At 27.2% G+C, this 15,472-nt stretch overlaps 1 protein-coding gene across 1 annotated transcript in view; it reads left to right on the forward strand.

Annotated features, from left to right (window-relative positions):
- Positions 1-15,472, forward strand: part of Ip6k (Inositol hexakisphosphate kinase) — a 251,687-nt gene that overhangs the window by 233,016 nt on the left and 3,199 nt on the right. The window lies entirely within an intron of this gene.

The following is a 15,472-nucleotide window of genomic DNA, read 5'->3' on the forward strand; positions in this document are numbered from 1 at the left end:
TTTCCTTTGGAAGCTGTACACATGAGACTTCAAATACGACACACTTTTTATCACATATACTTAACAAATTTTTGTTAACAATTTTAATCCCACTTGTAAATTTTACAAGGTCTCCTCAACCGTTTGAATGAGTTGATATAGATATTAAGGAGCTTGCACTCGTCCAGCCTTTATAAAACATATCTGTTATGATTTTACTTGTTTGATGAAATAAAAGTTATAAGTGATTGATAGTTATAGATATTAAGCGGTATCATATTAAAGGTTCTATATTTCTGATGATGTTATCAGTATGAAGAAATTCCTAATGAAGAATGGTACTTGTGCTAGGAGCATACCAAATTAATGTTTGGTTGCTCACTTTAATTTCTCCCATTTGCTCCCTTACGTAACTATACTTTTATAATGGTTTGTTATATTTTGATCATGTGTGCTAGGTATTGTTGGGTTATAGATTACTAAAATATTTTACATGACGATGAGTATTAAATTGAAAAACTTGAATTTTGTAAATATGTTAGACTTTTATCTGAATTTAAATAATTTAAAGTAGTTGCACCCTGAATTATTCATCTCTATAGAAATCTTCAAATCCTGCTTTCAGTTCATTTCACATTTTAAATAAGAAAAAATTTTCAAGTATTGTAAAAATGTTGAAAGCAGTCTTAATGTAAAAATTTTTATTTGATATAATCATTCTTAATGTGCCAAACAATTTTAATAAGTTGAGCTATGTACATTAGTGTTTGTTACATAATTCAATTATTATGTAAAATACAAATATCATTCATTAGTTTAATTAAGATAATTTTTTTTAAATGTTATGAAGAACAATTCACCACATTTATTTTTATCTAGCAGACCCAGCAAAAATGCTTCGCTATTGCTAGATTTGAGTATGTATATATATCTATATATATATATATATATATATTGAGTAGTACTATATATGTATATATATATACAGATTAAATGAACACAATTGAAAATTTGATAAAACATTAACAAAATGAACATTATGGAACTTCCCCTTATATTTTTCTCCTTTCCTATCCTTTTCCTGTTTTCCTTTCCCCTTTTTTCTTTTTTCAATTTTCCCCTTCTTCCCATTTACCTTTTTTGATTTTTCCCTTTCTCCCTTTTTCTCTGCGCGTAAATTGGTCTAGTAGTTTTCTAGTCTTTAGCAGACACACATATCGGAAACATTGAAATGGAATCATAAAATATTTAGTATAGCATGTGTTGCTTTTACATCCAACAGATAGTGCTGTTTTTCGAAAAAATGTTTTTATATGTCACAGGTGTGACATCTTAGGTTTATAAATAGTAGGTATATAAAAATGTTCATATTCAAATGCAATGTTTTGTCAAAATTTCAAAGCAATCAGTAAAGAACTTTTGGAGATTAAGATTTTGAACAAACGAACATTTACTTTTTTATTCATATAGATGTAGTTAAAACAATGGAATTTTTCTTTGTTGATAATCAGGAATAAATAATTGTAAATTAGTTCAAGTTTTATAGGTAATGAAAGTATGTACAATATAAAGAAAAAAATTAATCTGTTAAAATTTTGACAAGTAATATTTTTATATACAGTCAAATATAAACCATACTTTTGTTTTTAACATTTATTACAGAATAAAAATTCAAAACATATTTATTGCTTTATTGTATAGTCAGCCTGAACGTTTATACATTTTTCCCTGTTTGCGGGGAGCTTGTGGATGTTGGTGAACATGTTACAACCCATTTGTACAGGTACTCTTCTACTTTGTTATTGCACTTGATTTGATGTCCTCCAAGCCACTTTCAATAGCCAAAGAAAAAAAAATCACAGCCGGATAAATCTGGAGTGTACAAGGGATTTCCTATAAATTTCATCCAGTTTATCCCGAGTGAGGCCTGATGCTTCATCAGGATAAACTTTTTTAATCCAAATAATGTGAAGGAAATCACATTTTTGATTGGCTGATGGCACCTTTTATTTCTGTAGGTGGCTCTCACTTTTTTAAAGAGGACTGACAGCGTTATACAGCATTTATAGCACAATGTTCATGGAGAATCTATGAACAGTAGTACTCTTTTCCAGTCTCAAAAGATGGCTGCAAGGACTTTTCCAGCAATACTTCTTACCATAACTTTTGAGTAGGTTATAAAAAAGCGGTGGTTAAGGTTATCATGCAGAAGAATTACACTTTTTGTCAGAGTACCAGGACATTTTCTTCTCATTGTGGGTTTTTTTAGATTGTCTCAATAGCACCCTTAGTTTTTTGTACACATTGCACTTCCAAATAATCACAATAAATTGGACCTTTACGTAATAAAACACTGTTAACATCACTTTACCAGCTGATACATTTTAGTTTTTTGACTGGAAAATTTATATGTTTCCATTCCATACTCTGATATTTGGATTCCAGCTCAAAATGTTGATTTATTATCCAAAGTATAAAAGCATCTTCCACTAAAAAAACCATTTTTTAAATTATGTACAAATGTGAATTCAGGTGTCTTTGTCAATTTTGAATCGACCATCTCAGAACTCACTTTGAACACATTTTGTGGTAATTCATCTTATGACAGCTAATGGAATGGACAGATCCAATACTGCACTATAGATTTTAGCAATTTACCAAATTGTTTTTATGTACCTTGCAAATAACATCATTAATGTGATTTTTGCAAAGGGTTCATCAAAACTTTCACCTATCTTCCGCTTTGATGAAATTTACTGATTCTTGTTCTACTTGATTTAAATGTTTGATCCACTTTTAAAAATTTGCATGGTTAATATACTTTTTTACCATACCATTTAATCCAAGTGAATTTTGGCTGGTTGTACATACACTGTAAGTTAAAACTACGGCACACTATTCTTCCAAAATCCACGATTCAAGCGGAGCTCACATTTTGAAATAAACACTAGAAATAATATAATAATGGAAATTATTTTCCAACAGCTGATATTTTCTGTATCAGGTTGCAAACTTCATCGTCAAGACAGTTTCAGTTTATTGTATTAAATAGTTTTTCTACTGTTGTCATTTGTCTCTAATTATTGAATGACCTTTGTGTTATTCAGCTATTTAACATGAATGATGTTTGATTTAAAGAAAACAAAATGGTAGATGACAATAACCTATAATAAAAGGTTTTTTAATTCATTTGTTGTTAATTTTTAACATCCTGCTTATTTTTTAAAAAATAACTGCAGCCGAATCATACACAATTTGTTTTTTATTTATTTATATATATTTTCAATAATAAATAAATAAAAGGTTTTAATTTTTTATTTTTTAAATTATTCTAAGATGAAAATTTACTACTATAAATTTGTTGCCTTATATTTAATTTTTTCACCACTAAATTATTTTCAGCTGTCTATATTTAGTTTAGATTAAAAAATGTATTATCATTTTTTATTTTTAGATATAATTTTTATTTGGCTTGTAATATATAAGTGCTTTTTTTTAGGTTTTTCTTAGCTGTTAGTTGTTTTTTTCTCTTTTTTACCTCTTAATTGGCTAGAAGGGATTAACATGTAATTATATCAGGTAAGTTTAAAAGTAGGGGTATAGTATAAGTAATTTTTTATATTGTCAATCATTTTTGTATGTATGATTTCTTATATGTATTTTGTAAATACAAGATAAAAAGAAGTTTTATTCCTATCAGAGGTCATGGGAATATCTGAGTTGGCCTTACTGAATTTCTATTTTTTATTGTCATATCCAGGAACTGTTCTGATTTATTATAAAGTTTTTTTTTTTATTGGAATTAATTATTTATGAGGTAGCTTCAAAATGTTCCCAGAATAGATTTTATTTTAGAAACTCTGTGTGCAAAATATGTTTCTTTTAATATAGCTACACAAATTTTCCAACATTCATAAAATTTTTTGAAAAATGAAATGTATTCTTAAAACCATTTTTAGTTGCTTCATTATTACACTGGTGGTATTATCATCATCCTTTTATTGTTTTTCTTTCAATGTTAATTTCAAGTCATGAGAAAAAACAATCGGCCAGTTCAAAATCAGGAGAAAAAAGTATCCTGGTTATAATCAGTGTGGTTCAAGTGAACAAAATTTTTGGAAAATTATGTTAAAAAACACGATGCATTTTCAATCATCATTATAGAATATGTTTTGGCAGTTTTCCATTGATATTCCAACTTCTGATGCTGTTTGCTCTACAAATTTCCTTCTGTTTCATTAAATGCTTTCTATGTGTTTATTCTTAAAATAATTCTAACAGAAATGTTTGTGTGGTAAACTTTTATTAACGTTGTTATTTCATTATTTGCTTTTTCATGTTACAAGAATGGTTCTGACAGTGATTTTTAAAGCAAATTGTAAAATTTTACACCTGTACATTGTTCAATTGACCTTTTTAAACATCGACAATGTTACACAAACACATATATGAATCATTATGTTTACTATCTCATACTTACTTATATTGAGGAAAAAATCTGTAACTTTTCAATAAATGTCAGATGTATGGTGTTTGTGAACATCTATACATAAAAGAAATAAAAACATTATACCGGCGATACAAGTGTTTACGAATATGGGGTAATATATTTGCAAAACTTAATGTTATATCTACTGTTGTACATGTAGTAAAACAATATCATCTGTTAAAAGGTTTTATAAACTATTACATTGCAGGAATATATTAACTCATACTTAATGTTAATTATCATCAGCATGGCTAACTGAATTTCCTCTAAAATGTAATTTAGTGGCAGAATTAGTACTTAGATTTAGCTTTCGGAATGAATAGGAAGGCCCAGTTTTACCTGATAGATATGTTAACTATTAGTTTGGCTTTTAATAATATCTCTAAACAGGAAATGAGATCAGTTATTAGTTTATGATTAATTCACTATTGAGTGAAAATTTTTAGCGTATGAAAAATGGCAAACCTGATCAGCATTCAAATCCAGGATTTTATGAATAAAAATGTCCTATTTGAAATATGCTCGTAGATATTTCTGAGGTCTCCCATTTTCTATATGGAGCACAAAAAGCTAAACTAGCAGTGAAGTGTCTATTGTGTAAAACAAGGCTTCTATTTCTCATACGATATAATCTAGTGTGTGATAAACTATTTACAGTGGTGTAAATATCGTGTTAAGTGATATTTTATATTAATATTGATAACTAAGCCATTAGCTTAAAACGGGCAACCTATATTAAACTAGCCACTTAAGAGGTTAAAGATTGAAAGTGTTAGAAAAATATTTTTTTAAGTCTCATATTAAGTTTTTTTTTTGTCTTCAGTCATTTGACTGGATGCAGATCTCCAAGATTCCCTATCTAGTGCCAGTCGTTTAATTTCGGTATACCTCCTACATCCTACATCCCTAACAATTCCATTTACACATTATAAACGTTGCCTGCATGTACAATTTTTCTTTCAACCTCTCCGTCCAATATTATATTAAGTATATAATATCATATTAAGTAAGAACACTTATTTATTTCATCATTCTATTTTTAATTTATATTTAAAGTTTCTCAATTCCATTCTATTCTGTAATAACTGTTATTATTTTTCATTCTTAATTATGTATTCTACTCTTTGTATTCCTTAGCAATTTTTATCCTACTTGCTTCCTTCCAGAATTCAATTCCCTAACACTTGAATATCTTAATACGTAAATAGCCATTGGCCTTGTTTTGCTGTTTAATACATTCTGCGATAGATGTCTGTTTTTAATATAATTTATCTTAAAACTGTTTTATTTTGCATTGTTTTAATACTTCTCATTTTCATCATCTTTTTTAATTTATTTTTTCTAATCATGTTATTTGCAAGCTCTAATATTTTCAGTTATATATATATATATGTTAATTTTATCCGTATCTACATTATTTTCTGATTAAAAAAAAAATAATAATTTAAAAATTTTTTATTATCAGTAATTCATATCACAGATATTTGATGTTATTTTACATAATTATATCTTTTTAATTAATTTAAATCTATACTCTATCAAAAATAATAATAGTAATAGTAAATGTACTACCAAGTTTAATTTTTTATTCATAGATTATTTTCAGTTTTTTTTTTTAGGTTAGATTTGATATACTACATTTAACTTTTTATTTTTTAAAAAAGTTTGTTTTTTGTTTTAACAAGTGATTTGTCTGTTCTTGATAAGTTTATATTTAAGTTAAACTTCATTTTAAAGGGTATTTTGGAGGGTTAAAAAGAAGTCTGTTATATAAAATAGAGTTAAAAAGAATTTCAAAGTTAATTTTTATTGGCTTATATATTTTAATCATTATTAATAATGACAGATTGAAAGTTGCTTTTGTTCCTTTTTTTTCTTTCTTTCTGTTTAGAGCACAACCGCTTTGTGAATCAATATTGCTTTGAAATCTCTCCTTTTTTTTAATAGCATATTTTGTTTTTATTGTTGTGCAGCTAATTTTTTTTAAGACTGATATAAAAAAAGCAGTGAATTACAATTATTCATTTAAAATAAAATCTCTTGATATTGAAAAAATATTATTATTATCGTTGAGTGGAATCTATGTATGATAATGAAAAATTTAAATATTGTTGACTTGTTTAATAATTTCAAAAAAAGGTATTATATTTAATTCTTTCTTTGTATATTTTTAATTGTATGTTCAAGAGTTACTCATCACCAAATGTTTTTATAAATTTATTTTTTTATAGAAAAAGTTTTTGTTTGTTAAATTTCACTGAAAATATTTTAAATAAAAAATTTCAGTGTACATAGATGAAGAATTTTTTATTTGTACTGATCATCAATGCTTAGAATTGAATTCATTATGGCATTAAAATAAATACTGTAAACATCATTCAGATATTAAATTTACATTTACATTTTTTTTTTTAATTTATGCATAAAAGGTATAGAAAATTAATAATACATTGTTGTATTATAGAAAGCCCATCTTATGCTAAGGTAACATTTTATTTACATTGTTTTCATGCAAAAAAGCTTTTTTTTATCAAATAGGGAATGTTTTTATTGAATATCTGTATTTATTTTGTTTAAAACCCACATTTTAAAAAAATGTACTAAAATTTAAAATAGTTTTTCAGTTCTTTAAATTTTACTTTTTTTAAGGCGAAAACAAATGTTCAGTGAGTTGCTGGTAGTTTTTTTTTTTAATTTTGTACTCTTCACATGTCATATGTTGTTGTATGGAGCACCAGCCTTATCTCTAGTGCTGGAAAAGGGTAGAGCCTTGGTAATTCTGAATCAGGTTCACAGGGTCGTCTCTGTTCAGTTACAGGATTATCACAGGCAATGATGCCAATGTAGTGGCCGGTCCCTAGACTTATTACTTCACAAATGGGAGGCGATGTACCAGGGGGTAAGTAAGGTGGAAGCACAGGCATTTCTTTTGTTCACAGGTTACGGGCGAGATGAAATCAGTCTACGAGGGGTAGATGGACCCCATAGACTGGTCCCAGACTTCTAGAGATGAATGATACCGCAAACATAGGGAACTAGAGTATGAGTTGATCAGTTCCTGTCTGGTCATGGTGTTACTTCAAAGTATACCTGTGCACAAAGGAGATTGAAACCTTCCGGTGAGTGCAATTATTGCAAAAGGGAGGATACTGTGTTTGAATATGACAGGTTTCTGCAGCACAGAGAGGCATGCATAAGAGAATTTGACATGTCAATTCCATAACATCGTGTGGACTGTATTGCAGAATGAACGGGTATAGTACACAGTGTCGAGGATGTTGGTGTCAATTATTTATGCAAAGTGGTGGAAGAAATGCTCTGATTTTCCCTTGGGACTGTGTCTGTAATAAAATTAGGTCTGGTCCCAAGCAGTAATAAAGATTAATAAAAAGGTTTTTTTTAATTTTGTGCTCTTTACATTACCCTGTACCATATGGGATAGAAATTTTTATCTTCAGTTCTTCTCTACCATTTATGTCTATTTGAGATTTTCTTACTTTTCTAACCAAGCTCTTTTTATTGGATCCTATGTTATCTTTTCTTTCCATTTTAACTTGGATTTTTGTTTTTCTCTTTTTGCCGTCAGTTTCAACACATATCTTGTTTTCAACGTACTCTCTACTAATTCGCTGTACATATCTGAGCCTGCATCTTTGAAGTTTCCTGCTCACAGGATTCACCTATGAGATATGTTTTATTCAATCTTTTGTTACATCTTTTCAATTTTTTTTATCATACAGCATATTTATTTATCTTTCTTATCCAGCATCACTGAATTTTTATTTATTATTGATAACTTGTCACCTTGTAATTTTATTAGTAACTATTTCTACTATCAGTACTACAAATTCTTGTTTTTCGTGGACCAATTTTCATTTCATTTTCTTTCAGATTTTTCATCTAATTTCTTCATCAATTTAACTTTTCAAAGATCATAATATCTGTTTTACAAAAGCATATCTTGTATAATTTGATGCCTCTTTCTAAGACAAAAGTTTTTAAAAATGGGAAAAAATATATACTTTTATATCGAGTTTATTTATTTATTTTTATTTTTTTAATAAATCATAGAAATATTAAAATATTTTATTTATTATTTTAATGTTTAATGGCATAAAAATTGACAAATCTTTTTTTTTTTTAATTTTGATTTATTCAAAAAGGATATACATTAAATATCTACTGTAAAATAATTTTATTTGTTTATTACTAGTGGACCTGGCAATCCTTTGTTATTACTAAATTTAAGTGTATGAATTAAATAAATTCTATATTACATTTGACAAATTATTTTACGAAAATAATAAATTTTACAATATTTAATTAATTCACTGTTAATTTTTTTTTCTTTCTTCTTATGACCCACGAAAGGTTTAACACGGTTTAAACCTCACCAGTCTCACTATTATATAAATTTTAAAAAAATACGTATAAATAAATAACCAAAAATTTATTTTCTATATTTAACATCTAATATATTGAGAGATATCGTCTACATCGATCGTTTTCTATGTAAATATCGTCTTCCCGAAACACTTATTATTTGTTTAAATATTATGGAACAATAACATGTAAACATTTCCGGGATAAATAATAAATTATGAAATTTTCGCTGAAATTGGTTAAGACGTTTTTGAGTTATTAGGGCACACACAAAACAGATTATCTTCTATTTATATAGCATAATTAAAACATGAAAATAATCAAAGAATTGAAAGATGAAACTTTTCAGTTAGAAGTTTTTTTTAAAAATTAATATTGAATTTGGTAGTTCATTTATTATATTGTTAATGTAATAACAATAATGAATGATAAGTTAAAATTATATAAGCAATATATTATTCTTATTGAAAACAAATTATTTGATTTTAATTTAATAACATTTATGTGGCAATTTTTTTTTCCTTAACAAATTTTTTGTTATTTCATTTTAAAAAAAAAATTAAAACCACATTATATTTATTTATTTATATTATATTAGAGCTTAATGTTATTTGTATTTTCTAAAAATATACAATTAAAATGTTCGTTTTATTCAGTTAATATATATTTCTTCTGTTTTAATACGATATGAAAGTAATTTTAAATTAGATTCATATTGTAACTAACTAGCTCTCACGTTTAGTTCCGTTAAACACTAAAATAATTTGTTTTATTGACAGATTTTATTAAAAAAAGAAAATAAAGCTGACAACACAGTTGTTGTAGGAATTTCCCACTATGCGGTTTATTTCTGATGCACGGCTTACACACACAACTTAAAATATTTATAATTTTACTTAAATATAATATTTTTTGTTTATTTATTTTTTAATGATTCTAACTGAAGTGCGCTTGTATACTGTATTTCATTCGTTTGGGTGTGGCGGTACTAGCAACTACTTCAAATAAATTTTTACATTTGAAATATAATTCATTTATTTAATTCTACCGCTCACCTGTAATGTCACAACATAGCAGACGACTACAACAGCATTTTTGGGATGGTGGTGTGATTTTTCAAAATTCAGTTTTGCAAATATTTTTTAATTGTTAACAAATGTGCCTAAGAAAAATAAGACCTTCATTAGGTGAAATCTCGAGATACTGAGGATGATCTTGCTGTACAGTTTCACCCCCTTGACCTTTTATGTTGAAAATGGTAGGCATCAATGCCTCATACATAGAAGTAATCTGACCAAGTTTGGTCAAAATCGGTCCTCTAGTTCTGGAGATATATGGAATGCGACACTGAACAAACACATATGTATATTCGGACATCGGGAAATTTTCCATCCGGTTCTTTTTTTTTGATTCCTTAGATGTCAAAACATCAACATCTGGTGAAAACTGCATGTGGCCAAATTGGACAGATTAAAATACTCCCTTCTAAAGCTTCTGCTGTAGTACTAAACACTAAGTAATTAGTGTTATATTTATAATCTATTTACTTTTAAATGTTTTTGATATTTTAATGATTTTTAAAGAACAATATTATTTATTTTTAACTAATAATCCATTTATAAATCTTAAAACATTTTTTGATTATATTGTAACACTTTATGTGTACTGCCATGATTTTTATGTGAATTGTCTTCCATTGGCAAATTTAGTACCGGATTATCTTTAAAAAAAAATTTATCTTGGAAAAAAATTTTAATCCTTAGTCTCATTTATAAAAGTTGTGGACAATTTCAAACAAAAATTAAACAGTAGTCGGGAAATTTCCTTTTCAGCATCAGAAAAAAACAAGTTCACCTTCTCATATTTTTACTTGATTTTAAAAGAAAATATATTTTTTTATTGTTTTTGCTTTTTTTTTTAATTTTAAAGGGATTACTTTTTCTTTTTTAAAAATATACCTTGTTAACAACAAAGGTGGTATCGTCTCTGTGGCTGCCCCCTCTTGGACCTGTCAGTGGCTTTAATCTGATTTTATTACTTTGTAAACTATTATGAGGAAATTTATTTGTATTACCTAAAAATAATAACATAATATTCTATATTATTAAAGATAAAATAAACAGAATACTTTTATTTAGATTTATTATGTTTTTTATTTTTCCCTTTACTGAAGCTGGGCTCTTCTGAATTACAGCCCCTAGACATTTGTCTTACTTTTTATTAGTTAATTCAGCCCTGGGTAAACTCATAAGTATATAAATTATAATCTCACCAAATCTGGTTTAGATGATTGAATATTGTTAAACTAATGTGTTTGCTTGCTCTCCTAAAAAAAAAATTCAAAATTAAGTGGTTGCTCATGGATTTGTTTCTTCGGGTATTTTTTATTTAATTGGTATTATTTACGATCGTTTGGGAAGTCGACGATTTTTTGTTGTTAGTGGCGTACTTAATTATTTATCTTCACTGTGGTAATTTTTTTACTTTATTTTTTTATTTCTAATGTGTACATTGCAATTTTTTCAAGTTTTAAACAATAAGCAATCCCATGGTCCAATCTGTTGAAGATGATATATATATATAAAAGTGAGATGTAGTCGTATATAGACTCAAGCCAACCATTCCTGAGATGTGTGGTTAATTTAATCACAATCATCAATGTACTATGGTTTCCACTGTATAGTATTTAAATCCGTTTAAAAGTAACTTATCTTTCTTGGATTTGAATCAAAGAACCTTCGATTTTGAAAGTCGCCTATTAGACAGTTGATTTTGGTATGACAATTTTGCCACTAGATAAACCCATTTGATTATCACATTCAGTAAAGGCAATGTATTTTACATTGTAACCATGTAAACTACTGAATCAATCGTTACAAAATTTTAACTATAGCTTTCTCATGACCTCAGGAATGTTTACCGCAATTCAGACAACACCAATCTCACTAAGACCAACAGAACTGAAACAGTAAATCTGACTGACCTGGAAAACTTCCTGAAAATTAGAAGGAAAATCGTAAGGAGAGTCTACAGTTAAAAAAAGAAAAAGAGAATACAGATAAAAACAAAATAAGGTAATTACATACCCCAAGAAGATTTGGAAATCGCAATTAGAAAAAGAAGATTAAAATTCCTTGGGACACATAATTTGAATGAATAAAAAAAAAAAAACTGAATAAATTAATTTTTGAGAAACTTTTGAAATTTAAAAGTCAAACAGGATATGTAAAATAAATGATAAGGAACTTTAAAACCCAAGGATAATAGAAGTGGACTGTTTGTATAGAATGAAATTTAGAGAAGTAATTTAGGTTAATATGGATGGAGGAAGAAAGAACAACAGAGGAAATATAAGTGTATTATGAGAAAATGAAAAAATACGGAAAAGAAAAGAAAAAAGAAGATTATATTGACAACAAAAAATAAAAAAACAATTTTTTTTCAGGTATATTATTATTATTAAATTTCATCTTCAAATAAAGAATAATGCTTGACATTTGTTTTTTTTTTTTTATAAATGCCTGAATATTACTTTTTTTGAAACTGTTAAAAAAAATTTTATTTAATCAGTAATTTATTTTTTGGTAGGTTAATAATGTTCGATTACAAATACAATTTCTGTTTTTGTTTAAAAATGAAATCATAAATAAAAACTATAAATAGAGCACTTTAAAAATTGCTGTCTGTTTTATTTATTTATTTATTCACTAATACTACTGCATTTATTTAGTGTCTGGTGTTTTGTTAATTTCATTATTATTGGATATAAAACTTCAGATAGTTGTTGCTTAAAAAATTATTTTTTTATGAATCTTTAATATCCTAAAAATAACCAATCTGTGATACAGTAGCATCAAATGCAGTTGTTATTACTAATAAATTTAATTTAGAATTTTTATAAATAATTAATATTACTAATATTTATTATAATTAATTAAATTTCTTATTTAACAAGAAACCTCAAGTCAAAAAAAAAAAATCATTTCAAAATTTTACTTTATTTAATTCTTTTACCTTGACATCTTTTATTAAAATTAAATCATTATATATAAATTATGAAAACTATGTCTCACAAGGGTAGGAAAAGAGCATTTGTTCAAAAAATAAAAAAAGGGTTTTTGGTGAAATTTGTGCACTATTCTGTTAGTTTTAATTTTGATTCCTTGAAAGTTTTAATAAAATGTTTAAGGTATGTGGTAAATTGAATAATTATTTTATAAAAAACAGAAGGTTTGTTTTTTTATGTATAACATATGTTTAATAGATAACATTTTTACTGAATAAATTTGTTAAAAATTAATTTTTTTTAAAAAAGGGGGTGACATTGATTAATATTTTATATTAAGAAATAGGAATCTTTTAAGTTCATTCATCAAATTGTATTAAAACCAATTGGTTCATTAAATAAATATGTTAAATATAATATGTGTTGGAAAGATTACTTCGAGCACATATTTATGTACATGTTAAACGGGATACAGATGAAACAATTTTGTTTCATCGGCAGATCAACATTGCTTCTATAAAATAAAATCTTTTAATTATATTTTTAATAAATTTGTGAGAAGATTTTTCAAATGGTTTGGAAACTTATTAACTTTTTCGGGACTAACGTACTATAAATAATTCATGCATGACTACGTTAAAAACTCTGTTTATAAACTTGGCAGATTTTTCGCATTCGTGTCTAGGTTTTATTATTTCTCGTTATGTGGACAAATCAGAGAATTTATATAATATGAGTTAAATAATTGAAATTTTATTAAATGAAGAGTCAGGCGATGAGTGTGAAAGTATCACTCTAGCGATCCTTTTGATGATCGTAATAACATGTGTGCAAATGAGATTAGTTTTAGTGTGTTTATTGGTAGCGAAACTGCATCAGTTTCTCATAAGAATAATCAACAACAAATAGAAATTGATATGAAACCCCAATTATATCTTCAAGTGAAACAAATCCACCATAAAAAAAGAAAAAATTAACATGTGTATCTCAAGATAACCTAATAGGCTTTTAGAACACTGCTAACATAATTTTATTCTCTCTATTTCTAACTGTTAGCTGCAACCTGTCGATAGTGCAAATAGTTATTTTTAAAGCCAATGTAATGCAGCATATATCGATGAAAGAATTATATTAGGCGTGTTAACACGATGATAGTACTCAAACAATAAATTTCTAAAACAATGCGACTGTAGTCTGTGCAGACAGTTTTGCAGTTGCATAAGCATTATTGGAGTCTTGAAAAGGTTAAAGATTGCTATGAAAGCATAATAAAACCCTTTCTCAAAATCCAAAGTATTGTGTTGAGTTGTTCCCAACAACTGGTGGGGTAAAATTTGGATATTGTTAATTTTTTTTTTAAGAATAACTGACTATCCTTTTTTTGAAGAGGTTGCACATTCTTAAATGTAATCAGAAGGATAAATTAACATATTTAATTTTCTAAATATCAATCTACGCAATTCATACTTATGACCTGACAGCCCATTTATTTGTTTACAGGAGTCTTGAAAAGGTTAAAGATTGCTATGAAAGCATAATAAAACCCTTTCTCAAAATCCAAAGTATTGTGTTGAGTTGTTCCCAACAACTGGTGGGGTAAAATTTGGATATTGTTAATTTTTTTTTTAAGAATAACTGACTATCCTTTTTTTGAAGAGGTTGCACATTCTTAAATGTAATCAGAAGGATAAATTAACATATTTAATTTTCTAAATATCAATCTACGCAATTCATACTTATGACCTCACAGCCCATTTATTTGTTTCTTATGAACTCATTCTGATTTTTTGAGGAAGTCCTAAAAGATGACATAAATAATTTAGATGGGAATATACATAAAGGCATAATAAATAATGATGAAAAGCTTAGCGTTTTATTAATGATTCAGAAGAGAAAAACAGTAGTTTGATTTTTTGTCTAATAACGTAGAAATAGTAAAACAATACACAGAAATTGAGATAATGGACACAAAACACTGTTTATGTTTAGTTTTCCATTGTTTTCAAAGATGTCGTAAATCTAAAGTACAATGGACTTCAATGATTAACGAGAGGAATTGATGTAGAGAATAAATGATTTATTCAATGACAATGAAATTACACTACTTTTCAACATAGTCTCCAGCAACATTTAGACACTTTTCCGACTGTTCTGTGAGCTTTCTGATTCCTTCAGCATAGAAGTATTTACTTTGCTGTTTGAACTATTCGTGTACTGCTTTTTTGACTGCTTCGTTGTCATCTAACTTCTTACCACGTAAAAGGTCTTTGAGCAGGTTGAACAAATGAAAATCAGATAGAGCAAGATCTGGACTGTAAGGAGGATGTGGCAACACCTCCCAACCTAATTTCTTGATAATTTCTCTGGTTGTCTTTATGAGCTTGAATCAACCGTTTTTGAACCCATCTCGAACATGTTTTGTGATAATTCAGCATGTCATCAATTCCAACCCTAATATACACGAACTAGGAATTTGTGGAATTTTGACTCTCTTGTCTTCACAAATAAGATCATTTATATGATTTTGCAGCACGATAGTCAAAACTTGAATTGATCTTTTAGAGTGATGGAGATCAATCACACTTGTTCTGCCTGAATTAAACTGTTCCACCCAC

This window comes from Lycorma delicatula, chromosome 13 (genome assembly GCF_047948215.1).
Source record: "Lycorma delicatula isolate Av1 chromosome 13, ASM4794821v1, whole genome shotgun sequence".
NCBI classification, from domain to species: domain Eukaryota; kingdom Metazoa; phylum Arthropoda; class Insecta; order Hemiptera; family Fulgoridae; genus Lycorma; species Lycorma delicatula.